Source organism: Lissotriton vulgaris, chromosome 9 (assembly GCF_964263255.1).
Source record: "Lissotriton vulgaris chromosome 9, aLisVul1.2, whole genome shotgun sequence".
NCBI classification, from domain to species: Eukaryota; Metazoa; Chordata; class Amphibia; order Caudata; family Salamandridae; genus Lissotriton; species Lissotriton vulgaris.
In genome coordinates, this window is record NC_141697.1 from 1,048,755,665 (window position 1) to 1,048,769,797 (window position 14,133).

At 46.6% G+C, this 14,133-nt stretch overlaps 1 protein-coding gene across 1 annotated transcript in view; it reads left to right on the forward strand.

The window, feature by feature from the left end:
* LOC147692773 (haloacid dehalogenase-like hydrolase domain-containing 5) overlaps positions 1–14,133 on the forward strand; it is a 103,250-nt gene that overhangs the window by 54,155 nt on the left and 34,962 nt on the right. The window lies entirely within an intron of this gene.

The window sequence follows — 14,133 nt, forward strand, 5'->3', positions numbered from 1 at the left end:
ACCAGGCATTGAATGTAGATGGGGTTCGGCATAGGAGTGAGTGTAATTTAAACTCTGACATTCTGGCAGTGCAAAGTTTATAACTATTGCACTTCAGGAAATTGCAAATTTTGCGCAAATCATGACAAGTTGATATAACAAGTGAGATATCAGCTAACCTCATTACAAAATGTTACTAGTCAAAACGTTACCATTTTATCCAAGGATATTACCACATGGTAACTCCAGGCTCAACACAGCATTGTCAATATTAGGATATGTGATAAAAACATGCAGATACATCACTCAGTCTTCTCCCTTTTACAGCTGACGGACCAATGATTTTCCTGGCATTCTTGTTTGTTACACTTCATTTATATTCAATCGGAGGCTAAAAGGGTTCATTCATTTCGTTGCCCAGTTACCCTCTCGAATTGTGTCTCTGCCAGAAGGAATTGGCATGAGGGTGCCAATAACTCTTCGGGACGGGATGCTTTAGGGAGCAACTCTGCATACATTTCTCACTGTTCATACAATAAAGTGCGTCTGATATCCACATCTTGAGCGTTGATACTCTGCTGCTTCGCAAAGTTGGTCTACCTGTCGTTCAACTAATAGTAGTGCCACTGCAACAAGTTGTCTTTCAATTGCGGGATTGGCTTCTCCCACCCCAGCAGTGCCATCTGAGGTGAAATTCTAGCTGGCATGTCTGTTATCTTCTAGAAGGACTCCAACACCTCCCCCAGAATGAGGTGACTCTAGGGTAGTTCCATGCTAGATGTAGGAATCCTACTACAGCCGCTAACATCCCTTTCGCTGCTCGAGTCCTACCTAATGCTCCACCTCCACAGGGCAACCGGGGTGAAGTATATTCGATGTAGGTGTCGTAAGTGAATAAGGGAGAGCCTGCAGATTGGCAAAAAGTTACAAGTTTAGTAGCAACCGTATTCTCTCACCTGAGTTACTGAACCTATAGGTCCTCATTCCAATTTGTCCCGGGGGTGGAGCTTAAGAAGGGTGATCGATAAAGCTTAGCTCATCGAGAGGGGAAGGATGCCTTTTAGAGATTTTTCAGATTGGCCCATTGATGTGGGGCCAGCTGCTCTGAAAACTCCTTGTAATATTTGGACAGAAACCCATCCATACCCAGGGCTATGCCAATAAGCAGCACTTTTATTACCTCCTTGACCTCACCTAATGGGATGTGCAAGTAACATTCTCGGCATCACTGAACCATGCTAAAGCTGTATCCTCTAGATAAGTGTTTAATATGTGTGGCTATGTTAGCGCAGTGCGATGAGTAAAGGGCGTCATAGTAGTTTAAACATTTCCCCAATATTTCCACAGGTTTACACTTGGGGTAATCATCTGCCTCTGCTATGCATATAATGTTATTGGTTGCCCATGGCTGCTTGATATGAGCCAGTGACTTGCCTGGGAGTTCACCATCACCTAAAGGTCACGCCTTTGCATACTTGCCCAAATAGTTGATTTCTCGGTCTGCCACTTCATGTGTTTCTGATAGTTTAGATGTAATCAGTTCTCTAGCTTTTGTTCCTACTTTTGAGGATAGGACTGTTACAATCTGACTGATCTCCTCCGCCAGGCAGGCCAATCTGCCAAGAACTGATTTTATAGTACCCCAAACTGCTTAGCAATACATTGTCCCTGTATCTCCTCTTTGAATGCCTCACATGTTTTGACATCTCGACAAACAACCTACATTATTAATAAAGTAATTCACAGTTTATTTCATGATCTTGACAGTTGCTTTCATGATCTTCTCTCTAAATCTATCCAGCAGAACCCTTGGAGACAATATCCACCAGGATTGATTTCTCTGCGAGCCTGGAATCTTTAACTAGAGAAGAACTGCGAATGATCTGACAGTATTTTGGCAAGAGGCTCAAACTGTCTTGTCCAGTTGCTCACATTGCTAATGACCACCAGTAATTCAATCAAGACCAAGTTTTATGTTCAGAGGAGGAATATGTACCCACTCCTAATACGGGGTGTCTCATTCTACAAATATCTACCAAGTTGTGTGTGATCTGTGAGGATTCCCCCCACAGCATCAGCCACTGATGTTGTGTGTCTGTGTCCTGCATGTGATCTGTCTAGCTATGAATTAAACACAGCATTAGAATTGCTGTCCCATATGACAGTGTTCAGAGATAATGGAAGTGGCAAGTCCCATACGTCATTGTAGCGTTGTGATAGGCTTAACGGAGGGAGCCTGTGGTTCCTGCTTCAGAGGGCGAGGCAAGGTGGTGGTCCAGCAGCAAGGCAAGTCTATTTTAATTTAATTTTCAATCTCCCCGCCCCACTTATGCTACTCTGGTGGGACTACCTTTCAGTGTAAGAGGAGAGGTGGGGTGGGCAAGATGGCACCAGGATGGGAAGTTAGTCTGTACTGGGATACCATCCACTGAGGGGTACCCCATAGTGTCAGGAGAACTTTGGAGAGGGGTGGATGACTGATACTAGAGTCCGACCAGTTCTGGTTTCTGGCCGTACCACTCCATAGAGAGGGATGCGGAACCAGAAGGAGGGCTAGGGGGAGGAAGGACTCTTCCCCTAACCCCTGTTCAGTCTAAGGGTACAGACCCTGAGTTGGAAGACCTGTTGCAGGATAGAACCACTGAACTGGTTGGAGAATTGTGCAGGACAGCTGCGACACACCCCTGGACAGGTCTTGATTCTGGGGTACCCGTTCCAAAAGGAGGGACAGGGGAGGAAGACTCGCCCGACTCCTGTCAAGTCTAGTAGTACAGACACTGGGCTGGAGGACTAGTCTCAGGATACCACCCCTGAACTGGTGGGAAGAGGAGTGGAAAAAGGATGCGATTTTATTTATTTATGCAATTTATGTAGCGCGCAACTACTCTGGGGGGTGTCGGTGCTGTGGAGTTAAAGGAGAACAGCTAAATTAGATGACTACTGGTTGAAGAGCCAGGTTTTTACTTATCTCCTAAATGTCAAGAGGGTGGGCTGGTTTTGTCTGGAGGGGGAGGGTCTTCCACAGTCTAGCCGTGGCAAATGTGAATAGTCTGTCTCCCCAGGATGTTTTCTTTGTGCGAGGAATAGTCAATAGGTGGGCTGTGGAGGAGCGCAAGGGTCTGTTGTGGGTGTATGGGCGTAGTACTTTTTTAGGAACTCCGGTCCAGTGTTGTTAATCTCTTTATATGCGATGCACAGTGCCTCAAATTTAGTTTGACTTCTGATAGGCAGCCAGTGAAGTTGACGTATAACTCGAGAGATCGATTTGAACTTGGGGGGCCGGATAGAATCCTGGCAGCTGAGTTTTGAACTAGTTGCAATTTGTTCAGGACTTTCTCCTGGGCGTTTAGGAAGAGTCCATTGCAGTAGTCCACTTTTGAAATCACCAATGTTCACATAAGAGTCTTACTGGCGCTGGGGGGTAGTAATGGTAGAACTTTCCGTATCACTTTAAGGGTATAGAAGGATGAAAAGACGACTGCGTTCGCGTGGTGGATGAATGACAACATGTCTTCGAACATTACGCCCAGATTCCTGACCTTTGTGACCGGTCCTGGAAGTGATCTCAAATCGGTTGGCCACCAAGTGGGGGACCAACCAGGGACTAGGCTGCCAAAGATCATAACTTTCGTTTCATTTGAGATGCACCTGGGGCTACTGCCCCACCCCCTCTCTGAGACCCCCAGAGGTCAGAGTCCCCTGGGTGACTTGGGGCCTGGCCCTGGAGACTAACAGCTGTTGGTGGCCTCTGTTGGTTGCTGTCCTTGTTGAGAGATTTCCTTCGGTTGGTGACAGAAGTCAGACCCAAGGGGTGAAATAGCCCACATCCCTTTGTTGGCCATGGTGGTACTGTCTGCTTACTGGGATGCAACTGTGAACAACTTAAAGTTAGGCGTATCACAGAGGAGGTCCGCAGGTGAGAAGAATTCCCCATGGATGCTTAGTGGGCCCTGAGAGTATAGACCAAGGGATCCAGCTGGGTTAAGAAAGGCTTAGAATTGGCACGTGCCCCTGCAGTAGAGGACCAAGGTCCCTGTTCTATTTCCCTTCGTGGGGAAGCCCCCCAAGGTATTGATTATTCTACCCTGGCTTTAGGCTCGAAGGGGGTTGTGTTAGACCTGGCCCTTTCTGCAGGGTTATCCCCAAACGTTCTTCCTTCCTTCGCTTATTTTTCTGACCTTCTTTTTGTTGGCTTTAGGACTCTGGGCACTTTACCACTGCTACTCCATGCTAAAGTGCATGTGCTCTCCCTCTCCCCTAAACATTGTATGATTGGTTTACACCTGTTTGGCGTATTTGATTTACTTGGAAGTCCCTTGTAATGTGGTATACCCAGGGCCTGTAAACTTAATGCTACTAGTTGGCCTGCAGCACTGCTTTTGCCTCCCACAGAAGTAGCATTTCAAAACCGTATCGGGCTTACCACGGCAGGGCCTGTGTGCGCAGTTTACTTCTGCTTTGACATGGCTTTTAAAACTGCTCTCCTTTTATTACACATAGGTCACTCTTAAGGTAGGCCCTAGGTAGCCCTATGAGCAGGTCGCTGTGTAAGTAAAAGGTAGGATGTGTGTCTGTATGTGTGGCGTGTCCTCGTAGTGACAAACCACCTCTTTCATTTTTCATTGCTGTGAGGCCTACTCCTGTCATAGGCTAGCATTGGGAATACCCTTATATATTTTTAAGTGGTACTTCCTGATTATAAGGGAGTGGCATTGCCATACATGGTATGTTAAGAATAGTGGCGATAATGCCTACTTACAGGTGTAGTTGGATTTTACATTACTATTGCAGAAATGTCACTTCTGGAAAGTGGGCTTTTCTCTGTGCTTACGACTCTGTGTTTTGCAGCCTGACTCCGATGCATGTCTAAGCTAGGGTGACGGCTACATTGTGAGCATACTTTTCATACAGCCATCTCACAGGAAGGGCTGGGTGTGAAAAGGGATACGTCTGCATTCATCTGCAAACTGATAGTATTCCTGGGAGTGTTCGTTCACACATTACATTTGTATAATTTGTGTCCTGCCCTTACACAAAGGGCTGATTTACTCGGAATGAAAATCGATCAGGAACTCTCGATGGCCAACCAAGTGTCCGCTGTGGTTGGCTCCTGTACCAACCTGATCAGGCAACTACGTAAGCTCGTCCCTCTACTCTCAAGGAATATGCTACGAACCATTGTCTCAGCCACAATAGTGTCTAGAATCGACTACGGTAACGCGTTCTACCTAGGCCTCCCAAAAAACTCCATCAATCGTCTTCAGGTCATCTTGAATGACGCAGCTCGCTTGATATTTGGAGTACCTAGGTGGACCCACGCCTCCCCCTTGCTTTATAGGCTACATTGGCTCCCTATGAAACAAAGAGTCGAATTTAAGAGCATGTGCATCTGCCATAAAGCAATCCATGGACAGGCGCCAGCCTATATAAAAGATAGGCTTGAAATCTACGAACCTAAGCGCACCCTGCGATCCTCCGACTCCTTCCTGCTATCCTGCCCACGTTTTAAACTGGCAACAAAAGGAGGCAGATCCTTCTCAGTCCAAGCTCCTACCATCTGGAACAAGCTGCCGGAGGTGCTTCGTAGAGAATACAACCTTCTTTGCTTTAGGAAATCCCTGAAAACCTTACTTTTCAAGGACGCGCTTACATCTCTGTAGTTAGGTCGATATTTCTATACTTTCCTTTTGTCTCTTGTTGCTGTACTTGGTCAGAAGCGCTTTGAGACCTGTCGGTGAGTTGGCGCGATACAAAACCCAGATACAAATACAAATACATACAGATCGTCTGGAGCCAGAGCTGGGTTGAAAGGGATTGTTACACAATTCTAAGGGATCCTTTGAAATTACGCCATTTTTGAGTACAGAGTCTCTGACCCCATGCTTTACACATTGTGTGACACATGTAACCAAACGCTACTGGCTCTACAAACTGCACACTGTCAGTGAACTGCTGTGCTGCCAGTTAGAACTGCCATTGTGTTTGTTTTGCTGTGCTGGCCTGGTGGGCTGCAGAAGGGATTGCCGCTTTGCATTTTGCCTTATGTGTTGGTCTGCTACCTGCCTGCTTGCTTTGTGTGCCCCTGTGCTCTCCAGGGACTGGTTGGCTTGCCACCTCCCTAGTCTTGTGGGGGTATTAGGGATTTATAAGGATTCCACTACCCCATCTAGAAACCGGCTGTGGGACTTGTAAGTCCGGCCATCTGAATCTTTTTAATCCGCGCATGTTGAGCATTTTTTGCAGAGCAGTGCATGTCAAGCATATCGATCTGCCCTCGTAGTGATCACCCTGGAGCTGAATGTTGCTAGTAACCTTTGCCCCACCCATGTGAATCCAATCATTGCCGTGAAAGGTGACTGCCGCAGGGCCTCTCAGCACGGCCTACTTCATGAGACATCTTGCTGGACAACAAGGGAGACACCTACGACAGAGCTGGCTGACCCCACCCTCTTGTTCGGCACGTGTGCTACATCGGAGCTCTAAGCTCTGGTCTCGCTTCTGAGACCAGCCAACATTTCCTGCAGAGGATTCCCTGGACTATGCCCGGTCACCCCAAAATATACTGTGGGGTTAAGTGGAGCCCGCAGAAGAGATACCGCCATCCCGCTTTCCTTCGCGGGCGGCCCAGTTCTTGGGAAGGGGGTGAGTGTCATTGTGTTTGCAGCTGCATCATGTGCTCGCAAGCAGCTGGTCCTAGTTACTTTGAACTCAGGGGACCAAGCCAGGTCTCCCGGCTGATCTCTGCAGTGTGTTGCCTTCATTGGGCTAATGGTCAGTTGTGTCCATCTTGTCTTGGTTGCTGCCCGAATCGTCAATTTACATGCACTTTTGGTTTCAAATTGCAGCTTGGCCTACTTGGTGTCAGATTTGCCCATATTCAAGCGCAAAAACCTGTGTATTTTTATAGAGGGTTGTAGATCTCAGTAGCGTAACAGGTCCTTATGTTTGAAATGACTAGAAACTAACCAATTTATTAGGGCACAATCTATATTGCCTTGACAACTAGATGCTTGTCACTTGTCCTTCGCCCCAGAGCCAGCGGGGTGGTGCACTAGCCACCCACCTCCAGCTACCCCTTCCAGTCCTCGCAGTGGATCCCTGCACACTCACAACCCCTGCATGGGACCAGGGGCACCAGCCAGCACCACGGTGGCTGCCATTTTGAATCCTTGCCGGGCTGGTAGTCCAGCTTCCTGCTTCTACTAAACAGAACTCAAGGTGGGCTATTTCAATTCATCCACGACCTAGGGGCTGTTTTTCTATTCATTTCACATAACTCATGACCCCCGAGTGTCGTGGTTCTTTGGATGATGATGAATGTTGGCCTCTGGCTTCACTTACGGGCAGCCATCTTTGATACCAGCACTTTAGCGGCCCCTCATCCCAGAGAACTTATCATCTTTGTTTCATATTGAAGTTGTCCATGTTTTTAAAATTAATTACATTTGGTTAAGTTGGAGTAAAAGACCTTTCGCAATTTCGACATCTAGACATCATCGACATGAATGAGGTAGTACAAATTTATGCGGAGCTGAATGTTTGGTTTTCCTGATTTTTAGAGTTGCACCTGATGGATGATGTAAATACCTCATGTGAGATAACAAGGTACAATTTGTCGAGACAGTGACACTGAAGCCAAAACGAGGAGACTGAAGTTGCTTTATTTTTAAACGGATATCTCAACCATTCCACCATGGGATAAACCTGACATCAATGCCAGTCGTACACCATACCCCCTGGGTAATCGCAGACGTGACCCCTTGTCCCACTCTTAGTAAGGGGTGAACAAAATTGCAGATTTTTATTTCACATAGTACGCATACTGTTCCCAAACGCTACGTGTTATATTTAATTAACATCCAGTATCCTGAATGATCGTTTCCACTCTTCTTTAATCATCCTAATGTCATATGACGTTTCGTATCCTGCTCTCCTTGTTTCCTCCCCTTCTCCCTTGGTACATTCCATTTCCCCTTCAATCTTGAGTCCGTTTAGAATGTTTGTGGGATGTTGAAGTGACTGAGAGGTGGAGGGAGCAAACAAGGCGGCAAGGACGTAGTTAGTCTTGGAGATTGGTATCTGACTGAATAAAAAAAAGCTCACGAGTCACTGATGTCACGTTTTACTTCATAGCGTTTATTAAGCGAAGTCCATTTTGTGGGAATCTTGAGTGATATGTCAGAAAAGTGTACCCTGTGCACCAAAATCGCACTCCATAACCGCGAGACACTGGTTCGTGCAGAAAAAATGTCTCCAGGACACAACACACTGTAACTACAGACCACGTCTGCTTGCACACATCTCCCAGGAACGAAAACTATGTGTAATATTGTAACTGTATTGAAGGACAAAAAAATGTATGCTAAATACGTACGCCAAATGCTTCCAGGTTGACAGGAACGGACCTGTGAGGAAGGGTAAAGAATGGGGAATGCTGAAAGTGAGTTAACCTTCTATTTATTTCTGCTGCTTCCGTCAGGACTTCTGACACCCGGGTTCACAAGGCCATTATGATTTATGAATGGCCCCATAGGGAAGTACCCTACTCGGCTAACCCTAAAGCCACAGGCACGGGCTTCCTAGTCGTTTCTGTTGCAAAATCAAGTGTGAGGCAAAGGAACAGATGTGACTTTACGAGGAGGCGGGGCACACCCTAACATTAACAGAAGGAAACATTGTAGTCGCCACTGTTCATGTCTCGGCAGCTTGTAGCAACACTGAGAAGGGCTTCTGTGCGCTTCCTAAGACCGTGACCTCTGCTGTCGGAGAGGGAGACAGACAACTATCCTGCCGTTCCTTGAAGGACAAGAGTACGTGCACATCGCAGAGGGGTGACATATTAGAGGGTTACGTCATTCACATACCATTTGTGGCTCCGTGCCCATTGAAGAAGTGCAGAGCACGTCTACACACAGCTGTCCCGGATATTTACGTCTGACTCGGCCGAGTGGCAAAAAGGGGCGTCACTCACTGACGGTCACAAGGTGAAGTGTGCAGTTTAATAGTTTTGCAGTGTTTCCATTTACACATTGTATTCTTCTGTGTATAATTTAGTTGACATTTCTCGGGATTTTTTTCTTGCGTGGTTCTGATATAATCCTACCGAGGCTCTTCCAGAGTATTCGAAACGCACCTACAAAACGCACTAAAAAGCCTCCCGAAAGAAAAAGTGTGACCTGTATAAAAAAAAATTAATTGATCTTTCAGAACAGGAGTGCTACAAAATAAATGTGTTTTTTTTCATGGATTTTCTGTTGAAGACTTTTAAATATTTAAATTTTGGCAGTACAGTTTCCCCTTGGAGTAAGATTTTCCACAAAGGTTTAATTAATTTGTTTTTTAAATAGCATCATGCTTTTCTTGCGGACAGTTGAGCACCTGGTTCATCAAATAATTTGAGAGAACAGCAACCGTTTGGAGAAGTGACTCAATTGAATCAGTTGTGGAGAAGTGTGGCTCACTGGTTAGAGCGGCAGACTCTGTAGCAGAGATCAGGCCCGGGACCAGGGTTCAAGTCCCGACGCGGCAGGGTCTTGGGCTCAATGTCCGCGGACTCGATAATTCTCGCCTCGGCGCCTACTCTAATCATGGGTCCCACGCTGCAACTCTGGGCAATAGCTTGCTTAATCTCCACTACGGCCCCTACAACACTGGGATGCCTGGCTTCACCTTGGGGGTGCCCAGGAGGGGCATCTCACAGGGAGAGCCCAGAAGGGTTCCACAGCGTTACACAGCGCCGGGACGCCCCGTTGGGGCAGTTGTGCGCTTTACAAAATACACTACATTTACATTTTACATTTACAATGATATATTTCTGTTTCTTGGTAAAAGTTCACTAATGCGAAAACCGTGGATTGGGGCAGTGTGAAGGAGGTCAAGACTTGAGACAGGTATCACCAACAGCGGCAAGTACCACCTGGACCGATCTCTTCGTAGGCAGTAAAGTCTTGAGCAAACGAGGCAGTTTGTAGAAGTGCACTAGGGCTATATGTTTTGAATGCTCTTGACCCCAACCTAAGGCCCCCCTCTCTACCTCTGATATTAAATTTCAAAGAATATTCAGTCTCCTCACAAATTATCAGACTCAGGTCTTGTAATTAGGTGCCAATCCCCTGAGAAAAACGGGTTCAATAAAAAAAAAAAAATGTGGCAGTACCTCTTTTCCGGGGACTCTTCTTTGATCATTTTGTGGGGTCACAGGACGGTTCCCAGCCTCCTTATACCATCTCTTTTGCTTTTTTATTTCAGGATACAGGCCTCAATGCCTGGTAGTGCAACACTCATTTTCAGTTGGTGCCAGCCAATCAAATTGCTGGTATCCTCTGAGGATTTGCGAATCCCTCATGGTAAAAAACATAAAACATTTGTCTGCGCGCTAAAACAACAAGCATTGGCGTAGCCAATAGGTCTCGCCTTTGGGACCTTATAAGTATTTAGTTATGCAGCACAATATCCTTGGTGCAACAATATTAACTGTTGCATGGCTAAACACTTATAAGGTCCCAAAGGCGAGACCTATTGGCTATGCCAATGATTGTAATTGTATTTATATATAGCACTTACTACCCCTAATGAGGCGCTGTAACAATATCCATGTTTTATTGGCGAGCAGGAAAGGGGTGGGGGCTCTCCCACATACTTGGCATCCATTTGTGGATGAGCTGCCCTTCCTTGCCCTGCCTATGGGCTTCAGACCCTGCAAAGCATACTTCGACTATTATCAGCCAGGAACGCTGCTGTAATAAGCCAATCTAGAAGTGAACCCCACTGTCATTACAGCTGTAGCCCCCAAAAAAAGAGCACTTTACCACGTGTTCACTGTCATTACACATACATATCCCACATTAGCAACAGCCTGTCCCCAAGTGACATTAAAACAGAGAGGCCCTACACTAACAGTCGAGGATTTCAATGGTTGTTAAAACGAAGGCCTTGGACACTTGCAAAAGGCTAGACGCTCCTTCTCAATAAACTGAGCGTTGCAGCACACAATTCAATTGAAGTTAAAGATGAATATATTACTGCATAGTGTTTAAAGACACAGTATTTGCCATTATAGAAGTTGTATGTTACCACCACTATTACTCAGAAGGATACAAGCTTTGGCAAAGGCTTGTCAAACTAGTTGCTTTGCCAATACTGTAGAGCAGCAGCAAAAAACCAATAACAGCGTGATGAAGTGTAATCATCAAGATTGCTATGGTGGCCCAGCGTGATTATGTATGCCTTGCCTTTTTTTTTTATTTACGATTTGAAGATGTCGAAGGTCACCTGAAGCAGTCAATTTATTTTTTAAAAATACATGTAATTTCTGATGTTTCCCTCTTCTTCATTTTGCTTGCGACAAAGAGTCCCTCCTAATCGCTGAATGCCACTCAGAATTAAAGTGAAGTTATGAATATGTCACACACAAACAATCTGAAACCTTGGCAGCTATGACTCTCTGCTGTTGCTTTCTGAAGGCAGTGGAGGGGGTGCAGGAGAGGGTTGGGCTGTTGAGGCCCCTCTGCTGATGCTGCCCGAAGGCAGGGGGGGAGGCGGGATGGGGGAGGGTGAGCTGCTGATGCCTCTCTGCTGATGCCTCTCTGCTGATGGGCAGGATGGGTCGGGCTACCAAGGCCTCTTGGCCGATGCCATCTGAGGGAGGAGGCTGGCTCGGACTGTTGTAACCTCTCTGCTCACGCGGTCCAAGGAGAGGTTGGAAACGACAGCGTGCAACGAGTAATCATTTCTCAGCTGCTTTCCATGTCAGATGTGTATTATCGCCTCACACAACCTGCAGTGTCGGAAACACCACACCGTGTATATTGACTGCGTCTTTACCTTTTGTGACAATAGCGCCTCGTTGGAACAAGCGCTTCTCTGTGCACACCAATGCTTGGCGCACACGGCCCCAGAGACCAACTTTATTTATAATTCAGCACAGAGCAACCCACTAATGGACATGGGTACACTTGATACTTTGCACCCCATTTGTAGCCTCTTCCCCAATATACTAGTTTGTTTCCACATTAATATGTTCCTTCTAACCACAACTTGAAAAGTGATGCCTCGTTGGAGCCCTGCTGCTCCCATATATCTATGATTTGATCCACGTCCGGTTTATGGGTGTACTTGGGTCACATTTCACTATGGGAGGGGAGGGGTGAGCAGAAGGGGGGGGGGGGGGGGCTGCTGACGCTGCCCGGGGAGGGTAGGTCGGGCCTGGCTGGATTGGTGAGGTCTCCCAACGGGAACTGTCAGAAGTTGGAGGCAGTGTGAGGACCCGGACTGCTATCCCCCCCCCCCCCCCCCATGGCAATGCTCTCTTGCGGGGGAGGACGGGAGCATGAGAGCGGAGACTGCCAAGGCCTCTCTGCTGATGATATAACGCAGACCCATGCAGCCATTGGAGCGCTCTAGCACCTCTGAGTAATGTCTGGGGTGCATAAATAAAGGGAAAAAAGGAGAAGACCAGAGGCATGGGCAGGGTAAGAGAGGGATAAAGCAGGCACAGTACAGAGGAAGAGGAAAAAATCAAACCAAGGGCAACAAATAAAAGACTGCATGGAAGAACAGAAAACAGCAAGGGATATAGAACAATAAAAATATGTGCGGAATAAAAGCTAGAAACGCGTGGAAGATAATAGAACATATGGCTTATGACCAGGGAAGGAAGAGCATGGACATACAAGCATTGGACACGCGTCGCACAACAGTGGAGGCACGAGTGACTAGTGACAGGAAGACCCGTGAAACGGGAGAGCATTGAGCTTACTCTGAACTGGGCATTGCCAGGGAGAAGGTAGCAAAAGTTTGGCTGATGGCCACATGGGGAGTCAGATCTGTTACTAGGAAAAGGGGCGATAATTAGCTCCCGCTGTGTCTTGCAGCCGGATCTTGTTGCGAGCGAGGGGGGTCGCTCTGTGGAGAGGGAGGAAGAGGGAGTAAATGCGCAAACGGGCTGAAATTAAACATGTACCCGCTCTTGCGGTGAGGGATGGGGATGGAGTTGAAGGCCAGATGTAGGAAGGCAAATACCGGTCGGTAATGGCCGATTTCGGCCGTTACCGACCAGTATTTGGAGTTTGGGATGTAGGGGCATGTTAAAATACAGATTCGATAATTTTACCAAATCGGTAATTTTACGGATTTGGTAAAATGACCGAATCTGTATCTTGACATGTAGGTAGCACTGTAATCACTGCTGCAGGGGTTTAAGAATTCGTTATTTACGACAAACTAGAAGTTGGTGGTAAATAATGAAAACCCTTTAAAAAGCATTTTTTTTGCTTTTAAAACAGTGCCATGTTGCAGATATACATGCCCTAACGGCATGTATGTCTGCAACGTGTGCACCCATGCACAATTGAGGGGTGCAACAGGGTGTCAAAGTGACACCCTGCTACCCTTCTAGGTTTCCCCCAATTACCGAATCGGTATTTACCGATTCGGTAATTGACATTCATTCCTATGGGCCTCCAGGCCCAATGGAATGAATGGCAATTACCGAATCGGTAAATACCGATTCGGTAATTACCGAATCATACCGATTCGGTAATTAAATCGGTAAAATTACCTAAATGCCGAATCGGTATGATTCGGTAATCTGGGATTACCCACATCAGGCCCTTAGTCTTTTAAGTCCCATTCCACTACAGAACACTTCTAAGTCAGAATATCAAATCTTTGACCAGGGCTATCCCGGTTGATGTATCTGATCCATGCTCATGAGTAGCCAGCCTCACTCAAATTGCACCCAGGTCTTTGTCTACTGCGGCCACTGACTATCATTAGTACTTTGTGCTTCTTGGCACTATTCCCAATTAAAACTTTATAATCTTTTGACCGGCCCGGGGAAAGTGGCTACCTTTATGGCTTTCTCTGCCAGTGTGGGTCTGTGCAAACTGGTGCTAGCATTAGATGATGAAGTTTGGACATCTCCTGCCTCTCTCAGAACCAAGAGAGGCTGGAGAGATGGAACACGGTTAAACAACATTCTGACACTTTGCTTGGTCCTCTGTAGACCAGGGTGAGGAGTTGGAACACAGGAGAGACAAGTGCTTACATTATGATGTAACAGTGGAAAAATTACTTCATTTTCAACTGTACCTTATACAATTGAATACATTGGTTTAAGATCTGGCCTTCCCACATATGGCTGTGTGTTACAAC